Source organism: Haemaphysalis longicornis, unplaced genomic scaffold, assembly GCF_048455015.1.
Source record: "Haemaphysalis longicornis isolate Haplotype H1 unplaced genomic scaffold, Haemaphysalis longicornis Haplotype H1 scaffold_6, whole genome shotgun sequence".
NCBI classification, from domain to species: Eukaryota; Metazoa; Arthropoda; class Arachnida; order Ixodida; family Ixodidae; genus Haemaphysalis; species Haemaphysalis longicornis.
Genome location: NW_027526407.1, coordinates 11,307,201 through 11,324,407, shown reverse-complemented (window position 1 = coordinate 11,324,407; position 17,207 = coordinate 11,307,201). Strand labels below are relative to the sequence as shown.

The window sequence follows — 17,207 nt, the reverse complement described above, 5'->3', positions numbered from 1 at the left end:
AAGGTCCTAAGTTTCAACTTGCGCTGCCAAAGTCAAGCTTAGGTAAACTCAGAGCGCGCTAAATGGAGAATAAAGATGATCCTTCGGTCAATTCACTGGTTAGGCGGGATATCAAAGGAAGAGTAAACAGACCGTACTTCGTTAGGTAGTTGTCAATCGAGTTTAAAAGTAGTTTTAAATCCATAAATACACCCAAATAACGCGTTTCAGTGACGCCTTTCGTGGGCTCATCGAGCAGAGAGTACGCAAAAATTAGCGGGCAAGTCATAATTCTCTATGATATCACGATACCATTAGGAGAGATTAAGCTTTTATTAGCTGCTTCCGCGTCATGCCGAAACTGCGTTGAAGTCGTTTTGCAGCAGGATGGGATCACCCAGTTAAGAAACGGTGCCGTGGGGATTCATATCATAGGCATCGCCCGTATGTCATCCAAAAATATTGGGGGCGGAGACCCTTAGGTAGGGCTGTTGGCGTATCCTGTCATCGTAGTCGTAATCATCGTCTCATGTAGCCACGGTAGTAAAACACAAGAAAACTTGTTTAAGCCTCGCGCGAGAACGATTCATGTTTAAAAAATACAAGGCCTAATACCTCTACCTACCATTATTTTCGTCTGTGTTGGAACAAAGGCCAAACCCCCGAGAATATATACTTTCACGTAAGGGGAGATGGCCCGGGGTATTTTTACTACCTTTCTTGTTATATTCTCAACATTGCGGTTGACAAAAAAGGTTTGCGATAATCGGGTATGGTGGGGTTTTAGCGAATTTAATATGCTCCTAGTGTGGCCGCGGGTAAAATAAAATACTTTGGTCTGAGGCTAACAGGATCCAGCAAAATCTGTTCTGGAGGAAAACAAAATTGTTCCTTCAATGTGTGTCGCGGAGAGGTTCCGGAAGCGCGGGTCAGGGGGGCCTGGAGCTGCCAATGTTGTCAAAAAAGGCTCACCTCCTCCTGGTCTGGGCACAATTCACAATTCACAACTCTAAAAAAAAACAAATAAACAAGCGACCCTCCAAAGAAAATAGAAAAACAAACACACGAAAAAACCAAAAAGAACTTGCTGGAGTGGTCAAATTCGCGAGACTGAATACGCGAGTCTGACTCATCTGAAAAGTCTAATTGTTCGATATATCCCAATTCGCGTTGTGTTACTTCTTTAACTTGTTACTGACACATTACCATGACTAGAGTTAGGGGGTTCTTGTAGAAAAGAGTAAATAATTTCTTTCCCATAATTTTTACCCCCGACATCGATTTAATGACGCGGCCAGGCACTAGCAAGCACTGTTGGACTGCGCCGATGATATGGCTGCTCATCTAATACAAAGCAAATAAAAACGTTAATTTTTGTTTGATATAGGTTGTTTGAGGTTAATAAACGTGAAATAGTATTTGGCGCAAGATTTAGGGTGATAAAGTAAAGCGAATTGTTTTGGAAGAGCTTTCCATTTCGGGCACCGAAAAACGCACTTCAGTGTCTAGATCCAACAAATATAGTAATCATTATCACCATTCATTTTCGTCAACCCCCCCCCCCATATCTTGAAAACACTTGCGAAGCCTGTTGTGGCTCGACACCAATCACGCGGGACTAATGTGTCTAGTAAATTGGTGGTGAGACAAGTGAAATCTCTTTGCACCGTGGTCTTCGAAAATGCTTCGACATGTGATGTTTTGGTGAAGCAAATGGTATATGTTTGTTTGTTTTTGCACAAGGATGAGGCTGTTTTTTGCATACCCTTATGCAGACTACAACGTGCCCTAGCAAGTTTACAGAAACTCTGTTAAATATTCCTTAGCCATGCCATTCTTAGGTATAAAAAACATTTGAAATGAAGGTGACTATAATTGCACTGTTTGGGAAAGGTGTAACAATGTCATGTTTGGGCCTTCTGTTGTCGTGTTTCTTGTCCATTTACCCTCTTGTCCGTCAAGAATAACTGCATAAAACGTGCAATAATTTGTTACAGAAAATGCAGAAAAAAAGTGGCAATACCATTACTATACCTGACGGTAAAAACATTTTTACCTATTTCTCAAGAAAACAGTCTTGACTTGTATACTACACAGTTTCAATGTGTATTGCGATGGTAAGCGCCAATGGTAAGCGTCTGCTGCATTTTCTTAAGCTCATAGAAATAAAACAACGCCACTCAGGTTTGGCGAATACAAACAGATGACAACAGACCAACGATATTTGTCTGCTAAAACACGCTGCGTAGGTAAGCTTCGTGGAACGCATCGTTGGTGTCCCATACACGTTGTGTAGATTAGGCCCATGGTTGAAAAAAATTAACCTACGTTTGTAGCTGTATTTTTAAACCCGCAGTACAAGGTAACTTTGATTGCTTCAAGTGTATTGTATGGCGGAGTGTGTGCAAGGCAAAATGGAAGAAAAAGCGAACTGCACAATCTAGGCTTGCCCTTCATAAGTTAGTTATATTAAGAGAACGGCGCAATGAGAAGATAGGTATAGGCGTAAAACATACGTCACAACGTGTTCCTTGTACAGAGAGTACGCCACGTACATCTAAACTTTTAGCGAAAAACTCGGAACTTTTTTACAGCAAAGCTTTCTTTACGACAAAGGTTGTGTGGATTCTTAACCTGCGAAAAACTACCGTGGCTTCGTCGCATAAAATCTCGGCATGTTCGTGAGTGCGTTCACCTCTTTGAAAAGCGAAGCGTTCCATAGTGCGTGGACTTCGTGTGCGGGCGGGATTTTTTAGTTGTCATTCTCGCTTTTTTTATTTTATTTGACACCACACTTCCTGCCCGGATGACAGGATGAAAACGTCACCACATGTTCTGATGTCTCCGCCGCTCGAACTAGAAACGAATCTGTATTACCGGTGTACATATACGCTGGAAGCGTAACAAAACAAACCGGCGCCTGAAGTTACGCATTGCTCGCCTCACAAAGCAAGCGGAAGACTACGCCCAAACTAAGTCAGCAGAATTGGCTCCAATTTTGCGCCCAGTTACAAGGAACGCTTAGTACGCGCAAAACATGGCACCTACTTCGATCCCTAATGGGTACCCGACAGAACAAGTTCACCAATCAACATAACATCCGCCGACTTATGCATGCCTTCCCAGGCATGCATACGACAACACCTTACGACAAAGGTACGAACGTTCTCCACAGACTCCTCTGCCTTCTCATTCAGACTATACTGGTGACCCTAACGCGACGCTGGACACGCCTTTTACCTACGAAGAACTCGAGGCAGCGATCGGCAACCTCACGCGCAACACAGCCCCAGGTCGTGACAAAATCACGAATCGTTTAATACGCAACCTTCCTCCTGCTAGCCTCGACCAGCTCCTGAATCTTATCAATGATCATTGGACACAAGGGACGCTTCCGCCTGCCTGGAAACACGCTGACATCTCACTGATCCCCAAAACTGGCAAACCAATCAAGATACCCAACCTGCGTCCTATCTCCCTTACTTCATGCATCGGGAAACTGCTTGAACGCATGGTTTACAATCGCCTTACGGCGTACATAGAAGATAAGAACCTCTTCCCAACGACCATGTACGGCTTTCGACCTCAACTGTCTACCTAAGACGTCCTCCTGCAGCTCAAGGAAGACCTTCTCAATAACCTTCCGAAGCATCACAAACACTGTATCCCCGCTCTCGATATCAAGAGCACGTTCGATAATTTTTCCCACGACGCATTACTAAACAGCCTGGCCACTTTGCATGTTGGGACACGACTATACAACTATGTGAGAGCCTTCCTTACCAACCGCACCGCTACAGTAGGGATCTCCCATTTACGCACACCCTCCTTCCCAGCGCTTCATCGAGGAACACCACAAGGCTCCGTCTTTTCTCCTTTGCGATTTAACATAACTCTCAAAGATCTGCCTCCGCTACTGGACACCGTCCCATCCCTCCACCATGCCCTATATGCCGACGACCTTACGATATGGACCAACTCAGGTTCCATGGGCGAACAACAAGAATCGCTTCAACGAGCCATCGACATCACTACCATATATCTCTCTGAATGTGGTAAGACCTGCTCCCCGGAAAAATCCGCACTGCTAACCCTTCAGGAGAGAACTCGGGGACGACACACGGCGCCGACGCCGGACCCGGCTCTTACTATAGAGACTCGCCCCGTTCCTGTAGTAACCCATCTCAGGGTACTCGGACTCACAATCCCACGAGATGGCTCCGGCTCACACACAATCCTCGCACTTCAACGCACAGTTACACAATTGGCACAACTAGTTACGCGCATCACCCACCAACGAAAGGAGCTGAAACTGCCCGTCTGGTTCAAGCTTTTCTCATCTGTCGCCTTACATACGGAGCTCCTTACCTATCCCTCAAACCAACAGAGCACAAGAAACTTGACATCAAAATTAGGCAACCATACAAAACTGCACTCGGGCTCCCCACTAACACCTCTACTGACTTGTTTTTACGCTTGGGAATACATAATACTTGGACAGAGCTGTGCGAAGCTCAACGAACTTCGCAATTCCAACGCCTTAAGCTTACCCCCACTGGCTGTAGTACCTTAGCTCGCCTGGGCTATCCGACCCCGACTCAGCCTCACCGCCTGGCACGTCTTCCCCCTACTACGCGCTCGAATTAAAGCTGCCCCGCTACCCCGGAACATGCACCCAGGCATCCACGATGGTCGTCGCACAGCGCGAATCAACTACATCTACACCCACTACCAGCATCTGCCGGACACGCTTTACGTCGATGCATCCCCATACCCCAACCGATCGACTTACGCCGTCGCGACTGTAGATAGTCAAAAACGTTCCGTCGCCACTGCCTCCACGCGAGCCTCAACACAAACTGAAGCGGAAGAGATAGCCATTGCGCTGTCCCTTACCTTCACTCGTCGCGACAACGTTACAGTAATCACGGACGCGCAGGAAGCCTGCCAACATCTTCAAAAAGGTCTACTCCCTCGCTCCGCCCTACGCATCATTGAACACTCCACTAACCTCCCCAAGAAGTGCCATATTTTTTGGACCCCTGGCAATTGTGGGGTGGCCGGCAATGAAGCGGCGCACGACGCGGCCCGAAAATTGGTACACCGGACAATTGCCTCCGACCCCCCTCCTACCACCCTGGATGCCCACCCCCTACTCACCTACAATGGCATTCTCCCGCACTACAAGCTCTCTCGTCGCACCTTTTCTCCACCTCACTGTCTCTAACAAAAGCTGATGAAATCACTCTCCGTCAACTTCAAACCCGGACCTTCCCTCACAATACACTTTGGCATTTGATTTTCCCCACCTCTCACTCACCACAGTGCAAGTTTTGCCCCGAAAGGGGTACACTTTATTATATCGTATGGGAATGCTCCCACACACCCGACCTCCCTCCCAATCCCCACCCCTCCCCTTCAAAGTGGGCGGCGCAGCTGTCCAGCTGTGAACCCGGCTCCGAGCTTAACCTGGTGAGACGGGCTCGGACTGCTAGCCAGAGCCAGGGACTCCTGGACTAAGGATTCTCCCCACTGGTCTGCCTCCGCACACGGAGTCGGATTGGGCCTCAATAAAAGTTTATTTCTCGTCCTCCCCTGGAAGATGCAAGAGGCAAATTAAGAGGCTTTTGCGAACGCACTTTAAGTGGTTTGAAGATGGGAACATCATATCCATCAGTGCCTTTGGTGATCGTGGATGTGAACAGACGGACGAGAAGTTAATTCCGCAATTAGTGTTTGATTACTTTAGGACCAGTGTCACACACACAGCGTAAACATCGCAACTCTCCACAGCTCGTGGTAGATGTGAATATTGCTGAGAGTGTGTATCAGGCTCCATCCGAGGAAATCAGGCTGACCAGGCCCACAACAAAATCGTCGTCACCACCATCACGACCAAAAAATAGTGACCGACCGTTCAAGGAAAATATTGACGACCGATCAAAACAATGTATGTTGAAACTGTTGCGACGATGGCAATAAATAAAAGCAATAAAGAAGTATCTGTGTTCAATATGCTGTGTTTCTTCAGTTTTTGTGGTATGCCAGTTTCATAGAGTGGAATAATTCAAGGTTTTTCTAACAAAACTGTTTCTCGAGTCGTAAATATTCGTGTTCTTAGTTAAAAATACCAACAAATATGTGAGCGTGCGCATGTGAGCGCGGGAATCGCGGCGAACTTCAGCAGTTACCAAAAAAGTGCCTAGCGCTCATGTGTGCGTGCCTCACCACGACCACCCTGTGTCTCCTGCGCACGTTTGTCCAGCCAAGCACACCCATTTAGGGTGATTTGCCAAGATTGCGGCGACCGCCCCGCAATTAAAAAAACCCAACAAATGACGAGCGCTCGTTTGTGCGTACCTCGTAGCGACCGCCCAGCGTCCTCGGTGTACGTCTGTCAAGCAAAGCATACCCTCTCGGGAATATTGGCCAAGATTTGCCCCCCCCCCCCCAAAAAAAAAAAAAAACATCCAGCGTTCAGCGTAATTGTGGAAACACTTGCTCGGAACGATAAAGGACGCGTCATACCATAGGCCCCTTTAAGGTCGTGTCCAGTAATTATCACTTCCATAAAACTGAAAGAAGCTCACACTATAGCAACAATGATGGAGTAACGGCCATTACGGCAGCGAACAAGAAGAAAAGTGGCTGCAATTATAGACTTAAGTCTTCGTGATGGCCTTAAAGTTGGCGTAGAGCATCGCCACCTTCAAGTCTTATGTGTTATTCTGAGCTTCGTCAAGTTTTTATGCAGGCTGAAACAGGATTACATATCGTGAAACCCCAGTGTCACATGATTTTAAATAAGAATATCATCCGAAATTGAACTCCAGATTCAATTCAAAATAGAACTTCGAATTTCCCAGCGATGCCTGCACAGGTTGTTTTGCCAAGGACGGCTCATGTTTTGGGGAATGTTCTTGTAAGCTGATATTCAGACGCTCCCCACTTTCAAATATCTAGTAGTTGACATTCTACATTGCCCTTCTAACACAAGGTATCCACTTCGTGGTGGATCTCGAATGACAAACAGAGGTGTTTGAACAGGACGTATCACAAAGTCCTTCTTTGTACAACAAACACGCGCCACCCATCAGTCTTCGTGCTCCAGACACATCGGTAGCCAAGTGGTTGTCTGCCGTATACAGAATGTGAGAAGCGGTATGCGTGCTTGGCACTACTGCGTTGCTTTTTGAATTCTGTAGATGCTTGAAGGCCAGAAGCAATTATGCGGGCCTTGTAATTAGGTATTGTATGGACCTATGCAAAATGTCGCATAAAACATGTCAATACCGTTGTGGGAACATGAACAACACTTCAAAGGCATCATCATCATCCCCGTCTGTACAGCACCTGCATAAAGTTGGCTTTGCCATAAGGCATTTCTGCGTGCGCCACCACCTACGGCGTTAGTCAGCCAATGCAAGGTCTGCTGCAAAAGTTTTCAAAGCGATGTGTACGGACAACAGTACGAGGAAATGAAAATACACCAAAATGTATTTCGACCTTTCCCACAGAAAAATATCCGCAGACCAAAAGGATCACAAATCGCTTTCCGTACTCACCTTCAGACATATTTTATATGTAAGTTTGATCTGGCCACTGCAACTGGGACATTACTACACTGCTATTTACGGTTGCCTATAACACTTGGGGTCAGAATTAGTCTCACACGAAGCTAGCCTGTCAACGGAACCGATGTGACAGGCAGAGAAGACAGAAGAGCAATTGACGCAAAGAACCGATGGAGTTTATTCACAAAATCAAAGCTAGTTCTCCAATCTTCACAGATCTGACGGGTCCCGCGTAGTTTGAGAGGCCGCACTAGCTCTGCTCTGGAGCTAGCGGTAGGCGATGGTCGGTCTCGGCTGAAGGGGAGACAGAGCAGGGCCGCTAAGCTGCCACGACTGCGAACGTTTTGAATCGAGCCTCCCAGTTGTACGGTGGCGCATCCCTTGAATTGTCGCTCCACGCGCCAGAGCGGTGGTTCTAGTTGTCGCGTCCCAGCCGATCCCTTCCCGGGCGCTCTGCCTGCGGTCATGAACTGTGTGTGCGTCGTCCAAGCAAGTAGGAGTATAGGTTGGTTGCTTCAATCACGGATTTCAAATCGTCATCGCGAGTTTACGAGAATCCCACTGTCTTCCCGGCTAACAAGGTGCCGCTACCATCAATTGGACCGACGTTGCAGCGCACAACACTCGTGTCTACACCCTAAGTACCGAAAACAGCAGTTGAACGATACCTGCGTGTCAGTTCACCTTAACAATCTCCCCGTGGTACTGCATCCACGATGTTCTCTTGATGAAGCCGCAAACGTGCTGTGGTGGCAAGAGTCTCTCGTGGTTGGCTGGCACGAAGGCTGTGTTGGCAGACTGAAAGTAGAGAGAAGCAGCAGCTGGCCGTTTGCTGATGCAATCCCCTGTTCCAGCACGAGGTGGTCTCGGAATAGCAGTACTCACACAGACTGCTCGAATGACTGCACAGCTGGATTAGGTGCCATGTCCCCCCGGGTCCGGCCTCCATAACGGCTTCGGCCGACGGGTCTACCAAACCGCTTAGTAGGTTGCCACACAAGGCGCTAACACCGGGGGAAGAGAAGCCACTGGCAGCAGTTCAACACGCTGCGATCGGTGCTGCCTTCACTGTCGGAATAAATCAGGCGCGTCAGCGAGCCCTTAAGGGGTGGCCACTGGCACCTGGCATGGCTCCTTGTGTCGCCCTTCTACAAAGGGTACCGCTCTCACCATCTGGTGCGAACGATTTCGTTTCTTGAGTAAGCAGCAACTTACTTGGGGTACAGCAGCAGCAGCTCTTAGGGTTTAACAAAGTGTACTGTTGGGCGAGTTAATAGTTAATCGTAAAAGAAGCTGCAGCGCTAAACGAAACACGAACACAGAAAGACGACGGGACGAGCGCTGACTTCCAAATTTATTACGATGAACCTCGCACCTCTTATACACATTCTTCATGTCAACACAACTACAAAAATTCTAATGTCTAGTATTACACCACCATATCAGCACGCCATCAATGCACTTGGGAGAATCTATACAACCAACAAATCACGTCATGGCAAAAGTGTTCGACAGGAAATATATCTGTTTCGCTGACAACGCAATAGACGCCCTGTTTACACATTTACTACCATGCCTTAACATTTCGTGCGCTTCAATAATGTCTCGAGTAGTTTGATTACGGCTTCTTCATATCACCTCGCACATTTCAAACAGAGCGTTGCATTCCCAAGATTTGCAATGCATGGCAAAGAAGCCATCGTTTCCTTTTTTTGACATTGCTCCCTTAATCGGTCATTAAAGTATCTGCCTGTTCGACGAACGTACACCGACCCACATTTCCTCAGGGGAAGGCGATCGACCACACGATCCACGCATGGGACGTACTGTGTACGATGCTTTACATGGCACCCACTGTTGTTCGCACCTGATTTTGTAGTTTCTTTGGCGAATCTCACCAGCTTGTGGGGAGCGCTAAGCGCTACCTTCGCGTCGACACGGTCGGCGATCCTCTTTAAACCCTGAGACAAGCCGTGAATATATGGGGCAACGGCAACGTTTTTCCTCTCACTCTCTTGAGAAGGCCCGTCATGCGCATCCTTACGATTGCAAGATTTCAGGTTCCTGAGAAGGCCTTCTGTCACCGATACGACCAGGTGGAATATATGGCCAGCCGATTGAATCCGACTGACTTGCTCGTCAAAAGCAGTTTGCACAGCATGGAGGCATGACTTACTTAAGGCGTTCGAGACGCGCAGCCTAACTATTCCCCTGTTTACCAGGCTGGAATGTGCGGAATGATACGGGAGAACTGGCTTGTTGGCGCGTGGATTGTGCTGCCAACCCACATGTCTCGCGTATGCTGCCAGATTCAAATCCAAAGACCTTATTGAACCATGCTCCGGAACCTCTTGAGTAATAACCATAGGGGCTGGGCCAACCTTGAAAAGAATAAGTGTTTAAGAGACGCATGCATCAAATCTTTCCTTACCACACTCGAGAAGCACAAGAAAATCGTCCACATAACGAAACACCTCCGCCACCCCAGCAGATTCCAAACGCGCCGACAACAACGTATCACACTTTGCAAGCACCATGTTACTGAGTATAGGGACGATATAGAAAGAAGCGGTAACCAAACTACTCGAGAAATTATTTAAGCACAAGACATTTTAAGGAATGGTAGTAAATGTGTAAGCAGGGAGTCTATTGCCTTGTCAAAAAAAGAGATTGATTTCCTGTAGAACATGTACCGCACTTTGGGCATGACGTGATTTGTTGGTTGTATAGATTGTGCCAAGTGCATTGATCACGTGCTAATATGGTGGTGTATTATTAGAGGTTAGAATTTTTTGTAGTTCTGTTGACATGAAGAATGTGTATAAAAGGTGCAAGGTTCATCGTAATAAATTTAGTTGGAAGTCAGCGCTCGTCCCGTCGTCTTCCTGCGTCCGTGTTTTATTTTCTGCTGTAGCACCTTTTACTCTTTGGGTTGGCGGGAAAGCCTACTTGAAAGCACCTCGTCCGAGCTTACAAGAGATGTTGGGTTCGAAATACCCCTTCGAGTTTTTCTTAGTAGGACGCGTGATTTGGTGACGCTACGCAAGCATCAAGCAGGTAGTGCTCTTGGAGCCCAGTGTCAGCAATAAAAGCTGCACTAGCGAGAGTACCAACTGGAATTCGAGCGAATTGCGGGAGCGCGCTCTCTCACACAGAAAAAAATACGAGCACACAAACGGCTCACGCACAACACAACACGCACGCGCACACACTCAAGCATCATCGGTCGCAGTAATACAAGTTGCAGCGGGGCTAGCGCCCACCACAATATAAGCCGCTTACAGGTGCACTATCCTAGTGACGGTCGCCTCGAAGTCGACCCCTTTTCAAGACTGGGAGTCACCTTGCGAGGCAACGAGCCCCTTCAGAGCCACGAAAAGTTTTTACTGCATGAATCAATCTCGTCCGTGACCCCATTGCCCTTCTGAGAATGGCATGCATGCAACCAGCAAACAGTGACTATTTATTCGTCTCTCCAAGCACCCTCACGAATAGAGAATTCTGTAGTATAGCATTCCTTTCCATTTTGAAATACGTAGCTTTCGCCACCGCCAAACGTGTAACTAGAAGCACTGGAGTAAGGTTTTTATTGTGGTGTGTCCGTACTCAGAAGGGCTACATCCCAGTAGGACTAGACCATCGCATGGTATGGCACCTGCGGAACGTTATACCTGTGCACGCGTTGCGTCTACTCGGGTACAGGGCAGCGAGGGATTCCACCCACCGCAATTTGTAGACAAGGGCTAGGTGCTCTTGCCACAGAAGCATCGTCGTTAGCGAACCTTATCCAGTCTCTCTAATCGCTCGCGTAGCGCACCCTTTTGACGGAATTCTCGTCAACCGCGTTTGCAGAGAACGCCCCACTTTAGGGAAGCCAAACTTGGTGAGAATGGTGCTTGGACACGGATGCTATGTGTGCGAACACGGTGGTCGTGTCCGCGGTGTCGAGGTGGGAGGCGAGCAAGACACAAAGGCAATCTACTAAGACATACAAGGGGATTTATTCCCAAATCCAAGACAGCCCGGCCGTCTTCTACGTCTGCGACACTAATGCTTGAGCGGCCGGAGTTGTTGGACTCTGGCTCTACAGTTTACCCGGCTGCAGCAAAAGAGCCAGGACACTTCGTTGCCGCAGCGGCTGACGTTCAGAATACAGTCCCTTCGTGAAGTACTGGCTCATGACTTGACCTTTTATCTTCTGCACGTGGAACATTTGGTAAAGCTTACCGGGGCTCAGACGAACAGTCGCCTGGCGCTCTGGCTAATGGCACGTTCTGTGAGCGCGTCATCGAAGACCTAGGAGCGTCGAAATTAGTCCAGATCTGTGCCCGTTTTGTGGTAGCGTTGATTACGTAATTGGAATGAAGGGTTTCCGCAAGTCATAACATTGTAAAACTATTTACTGGTTATTTTTACTAGTATTGGGCCGTCGACCACCGGTCATCCTCGACCCGATTCCCACTTGTGTCTATCTCTGCTTGAAGTTTGTTGGCGGAACAGTTCGTCTCTAGTGTGAATCCCTGCTACCGACAAGCTTACCTCGGCACTCAAGCTTGCCAGAAAGACCTCAGGCACAACTTGGATGCTTCCTACAGTGAGGTTTCTGTTTCTTCATTGACGACGGCTTCCTCTGAGTTCCCATTTAGGTTTGCGGCCTGCGCGAAAATCTGTAATCTCTCACTGTTTTGTGGGTCTTCACCCTGTCAACTGAAAACAGTTATCTGTACACTACTGTGCCACTGAACTGTGCCGTAAGAAGCCCCGTTTTATCGACTACCTTTGCTATAAATTGTTTTTTTTCCCTTTAGAACACCCTTGGCCCCTCACTCTCGTGTGTCTTTCTTCTATAGGATTTTAAGAGGAGGGTTTCTGAAGTTAGTAGAAAGAGTAAGCGACCAGAATTACCTTTGAAAAAAGCAAGACGGTGTTCATCCTTGGCTGGCTGCATCGTAGTTCATTTACTAAGTAACCAATCTATTTTCAACGAAAGCGCCCCAAGCGTATGTTGACATTTTTCCTGAACCATACGTTCTGTTCTCGCAACCAATACACTTCGACTGAGAAGAATACGTCTGTGGCCGCCCAAGCGTAGGGAACCCAACACACGTCGTCACCACCTTCGGGGCATTATATGAAGTTCAAACCGCTTGCAAACCAGTGAGAGGAGTTACCACCACGACCCCAAGCCAAACGAGATGAAAAGTAAGGTGAGGTCCACCAGTCGCCGTTCAATACACAAAAAAGTCATTTGTCTGCGTCATATTTGTGTCTACCGAGAACTGACTCACGAGCTTTAACCAGGTGGCGATTGAATAAATTGTGCGAGTAACAATATCTGTGGAATATGCAGTTCGCGCTCGTCATCGCTGCCAAGAAGTAGATGGACACCAAGGAGTGCGAAATAGAGACCTTTCCAGAATTTTGGTGACAGCTGCCAACCACAAGCTGAAGCAACGAAAGAAGGTAAGAGGCGAGTTCACTTTGCGTACAAAAAAGTGCAGGGTCCCCAAACACGACAATGACAATCTTCATCCAGGTGGGCCGACCCAAATATGCGTGAAAAGGCATGTCATTTTAAATGCGGCTGGAGAGAACTCGTCGCCCGGGACTTGCTCGCTATGCTCCCTCCAGTGCAGCTGTCTACGAAGAGAGCCGCATCGCTAATGAAGTATGCATGCCAAGAATACTTTTCGACATCAAATTGTCAACTGCTGTCGTCGGAAAAGTTAGATAAATCTCCCTTTACGATCCGTTTAGAGGCATTGTGCTCAAAGAACTTTAGCTGCAGACAGCCCAACGTGTTTTTCGCCAGAAAAGTGCAACATTTTTTTTCGGCGTTGACCTCGAAGAGATACCGCAGTCGTTGTAGCCTACAACAATACCGGAAAACAGCGCCACTGCAAATTTCAAAATGACGCATGCCAGTTCATGGCCATCTCATGCGTGCTGCGTAGGCATGCTCACGACATTTCCAGGCTCCTGTTGCGGGCAGGGAGCAGCCTTAAACTCGCGGCACTGTGTGGCCTGATCACTAAGATCCTCCGGTTAGGAGAGCCGTCCTATAGCAAATTCCTTGCAACATTTTCTTGGGTATTGCTGCAGGACAGCAGGTTCTTCGCAACTGCTTCTTCCGCAGGGGGCAACAATTGAGGTTTCCCCAGAGGCTCCTCTATGCGCTACGCGGAACAACCTCCAGCGTTCTGAAATAAAATATGCCCCACCTTCGACGTCTAGCTTTACAGAAGCTGAGTCACCAGTCCAGATGTCCCACCGAAGCTTCAGGGCTGCTAGACGCCCATTGCACTCTACGATGGACAGTAAGGCTGGCAGGATGTTTAGGTTGACCAGCAGGGGAAACGTAGGGATGCATCGTACTTGGGTAGCGCTGGCGGGGCCAACAAATCAGAACATGGTACACCGGTGCGCCGATAAGAATGAGAGCCCGACGACGTTGAGCCACCAGGGTACCAGCGCGACCGTCAAACCGGCCTGCATTGAATGATTTGAACGGACGATTTGAAGTCAACTCCAGCGGCCTACCATGACAGGGCGGGTGTAACATCGGAAAAAGTTTCATCTCCACCGAGAAGTTCGAAAAAAGGGCGAGCTGTTAAAAAGTCTTTGGAGCTTTGATGAACTCACGAGCAGTGTTTGTTCGAACGAAAATGCAGTTTGCTAGCGAGTATGAAGAAGTGATAAAACATTTGCTTGGGCCTCAAATCCGCTTGACTCGGACAATATGCTGATACTGGTCGAATCATGGTAATCCCAAATAGGGATGAGTTATGCATATTGGCAGGCTTTGTTCCCTGTCCTCTGTGAGGATTCCCGAGCCTGCATCTCGGATTGAACTTCGTCAACAACGATGGGACCGTTATTTACCCCAAACAGCTAGTGGTTACCTTCTCGGTCAAACGAACTGTAAAATGAGAATATGAGCCACACAGGCTGACAAAAGGCCATTGCGATGACTGCGTGACACCGCAAGCTAGTATCTTTGTTTCCGTCAAGCGCGAAAGTAGTCTCACGCATAATAGCTGATGGTACGTGACGCTGCTTTTGGAACTGGTCACCCATGTCGCCCAATGAGTGATTGAAATTCCCATCAATTGAACTGACATTCTCCTCAACTTGAAGTTTGCACCACGGCGTCTAAGCGAGGACACTTCAGTATAACAACTTGTTTAGACTTATACACTCCACGAAATAAAAAAAAGCATCATAGAACGCGCCTTAGCTGAAATGTATTCACCAAAGCCGAAAGAAGTTGTGGACGTATCTACTGCCACAGTAACTAAAGCGACACAGATATAAAAAGACGTCAGCCCAATTTTCACCTCAGCCTAATGGCAGCACATATTTCGGACTATCACTATCATCAACTCTTTCAGTGACCGCCTTGCTCCGATATCATTGTGAAACCCACTGGGCAAACAAAGATTGCATAACTGATAAAGGAGGGAAACTGGTTCGTAAACATCCCTAAACTGTATCCCTAAAAGAACCCGAGGGACTTCGACGCCAAGAAGAAATTCAGAGGGATGGCAGAATACAGCTAGTGTGGAGTGCATTGTTATTTCCTTTTTACCCCGCTTGAAAGAAAGGCGTAGCCTCAGCTATTGCGTAAAGTTCTGGAGATGGAACAAAGCTACCAAAAAAAGGTGTGCACCCCTTCCCGATTCGGTGACTCACGAGATAAAAGGAGTGTATGTTTTACCAATTTACGTAGTGGATAAAGGCAGCCTAAAGTTGAAAACCGCCCCAAGAGAACACTCTGTTCATAACCCTGAACGAATTGTTCGGGCTTGAAGTGCTGCGGTTCGGCTTTTTCTCGACCGTTGCGGCATTCTGTGAATGATGGGCGACGTTCTGTTACATCCTAAATAGCGCTATGCCCACAAGATTGTTGCGGGTACGTAATTCCCCACGCCAACGTATACACGCCCTGTCGATCAATTCTTGGGTATCTACCCCTATTGCCGGCACTTTGGTGCTATTTTTGGAATAAGCGTAGGCTTTATTTCTTTTTACAAAGAAGTCCTATCTTTCATTTAGAAACAGGAGCAGCACATGACTTTCTACAAGATGAAGAAAAGCTAGCAACAGCCTCTACGCTTGTACACTTAGACGAAGCTACCCACGCATACTAGTAACGTAAATCTGCCGACGTATTTTGCAGTGGAAAGAGAGAGTAAAGCCGATGATCGCAAATGTAGGTCACGCCCTTTCACGGGCAGAGAGCCATTAGTAAATGACAGGAAAGAGTGCTTATCTCCTTTATGCGTGGTCACAAATTTGTGAACCCTCTTGCATAGTCAACCCTGTCGGGTCGTTGCGACGAACATTCCTCCTGCTGGCAGGGAGGCATGAAAGGATCTTTCGGCTGCCCTTCACATCGACCCCCTAATACTCAGAGGTTTGTTGTCAAACGTGTAGAAATCAGGGTAGCGGCCCACCGACGCTCGCTGTTGGCCTTGGGCTCTCGTCGAGAGGAATCCTGTTGACTGGGTAACAAATATTGCGGTTCTGACAGCCTTGTAAGCCGCCTAACTCGCCCAAAAGCACAGAGAATATTTTGTGCTTCACCCACTCTTCCAGCACTTCGAAGACTGTAGCTCGCCTTTTTGGCGGTTCTTCAAGAGCTCCCTTTTTCCTTTCTTCACCACGATGGCGTACTTTACAAAAATGTTTGTACATGTTTTGTCGTCCTGCCGAAGTGGCTGCTCGATGGCGTCTCTTACAGTAGACAACAGGCTACCTCATCAGGACAATCAGGCTTCACTGACACGGTAATTGCGGTCTGCCAGAACTTCCACAGACAAAAGTTTCGTCGGCACTAGAAGACTATGTCATAACGCGCCGTGAGTTTCAGAGCCCAAAAACACGTCATGAAAGGCCGCGCATCTTCTCTTAGTCTTTGGAGTCATCAATTCTGTTGTTTCAGCAGATGGCATGAATGTATTTGGCTCATTTACTTTGTTGTTATATAGGAAGTAGTGGACGTTGAACGCTAGCTCATACCTCACAAGGCACTGTGAAGCAGACACATCACCACGAAGAACATTGTCCGAAGTTTGTAGACGTTTTCCACACGGTATTGTTCTTTGAAATTGTGTCGCAGCAGTCGTTGTACCAGACAGAGGTTACGAACTCACATCGCCGCTTACAAGAATAATTTGGACTTTTTTCTGCACCACTCCATGCTACACAACGGCGTACACAACCACCAAACTGGTCGACCGATAAAACAAGACATCGCCGATTAAATTTTCATACATTTGAACTAGGGCTTACTAGGACCAGAAGAACTGCACGGACATGATACTTAACATTAAATTTGCATAGAAGACAACACCTCAAAAAACAACGGGATCCACCCCTTGTTGTCGAAGTAGGGGTCGGCACTCCTGAATATGCTTGACTCAATGATTTATCACGGTTAACTGAAGCGCTCTTTTCACATGCGAGCGACATCACTGGAGATAATGCAAAATGTCAAATACTTACCCCCCCCCCAAAAAAAATGACAAATTTAACACCACCACAAAAGAGAGGTGGTCTAGCAGACGTGTGGCTAAGTTTGTGTGTGCAGCCGTGTGGGCCTTCGAGGGCGATCTGAGAAATCTTTATGCTGTTACGTCGGCACCTACAATG

At 47.6% G+C, this 17,207-nt stretch overlaps 1 protein-coding gene across 6 annotated transcripts in view; it reads left to right on the top strand.

Moving 5' to 3' along the window:
• Positions 1–17,207, top strand: part of LOC144142233 (uncharacterized) — a 153,683-nt gene that overhangs the window by 41,213 nt on the left and 95,263 nt on the right. For 3 of the 6 annotated variants that reach the window (XR_013316907.1, XR_013316906.1, XR_013316908.1), the window contains exon 5: positions 1,977–2,109. The gene's annotated coding sequence lies outside the window, so the exon portion shown is untranslated. Of the gene's footprint in view, positions 1–1,976 lie in introns of all 6 variants that reach the window. The other 3 variants (XM_077673594.1, XM_077673592.1, XM_077673593.1) reach the window with 2 other exon arrangements.